Genomic DNA, 759 nt, shown 5'->3' with positions numbered 1-759 from the left:
TTTTGCCATACATCAACCTGAATCCGCCACAGGTGTACACGTGTTCCCATTCCTGAGCCCCCCTCCCACCTCCCTCCCCGTACCATCCCTCTGGGTCATCCCAGTGCACCAGCCCCAAGCATCCTGTATTCTACATCAAACCTGGACTGGCAATTCGTTTCTTATATGATATTATACATGTTTCAATGCCATTCTCCCAAATCATCCCACCCTCTCCCTCTCCCACAGAGTCCTAAAGACTGTTCTATACATCTGTGCCTCTTTTGCTGTCTTGCATTCAGGGTTATCATTACCGTCTTATGCGTTAGTATACTGTATTGGTGTTTTTCTTTCTGGCTTACTTCACTCTGTATAATCAGCTCCAGTTTCATCCACCTCATTAGAACTGATTCAAATGTATTTTTTTTAATGGCTGAGTAATACTCCATTGTGTATAAAAAATAGGGGACGCTTCACGAATTTGCGTGTCATCCTTGTGCAGGGGCCATGCTAATTTCTGTATTGTTCCAATTTTAGTATATGTGCTGCTGAAGCGAGCACTGTATTTTATTTCTTAAAAGTCTGCAGCAAATACAGCAGAATGCTTAAGCTAGGTGGTGAATATGTGGATATATATTTTTTTAATATAAGAAAATAGCACGTTTTCACAGAGCTTACAGTTCAGTGGAGGAAACAATGCTTCAGCAGTGTAAAATGTGGTGTAATAGTGTGTGCAAAGGGCTGTAAAAATAGAAGTGGATTATTTCTTAACTCAGGCTG

At 41.2% G+C, this 759-nt stretch overlaps 1 non-coding gene across 1 annotated transcript; it reads right to left on the bottom strand.

Annotated features, from left to right (window-relative positions):
• Nucleotides 1–436: 436 nt before the first annotated feature.
• On the bottom strand, nt 437–540 carry LOC138084825 (U6 spliceosomal RNA). The gene has a single exon (XR_011145234.1). It is a non-coding gene; the product is annotated as a U6 spliceosomal RNA (small nuclear RNA).
• Between the last annotated feature and the right edge of the window lie 219 nt (nt 541–759).

The sequence above is a fragment of the Capricornis sumatraensis genome, chromosome 8 (assembly GCF_032405125.1).
Source record: "Capricornis sumatraensis isolate serow.1 chromosome 8, serow.2, whole genome shotgun sequence".
NCBI classification, from domain to species: domain Eukaryota; kingdom Metazoa; phylum Chordata; class Mammalia; order Artiodactyla; family Bovidae; genus Capricornis; species Capricornis sumatraensis.
Note: the sequence above shows the minus strand (reverse complement) of the source record. Positions and strands in the feature narration are given on the sequence as shown.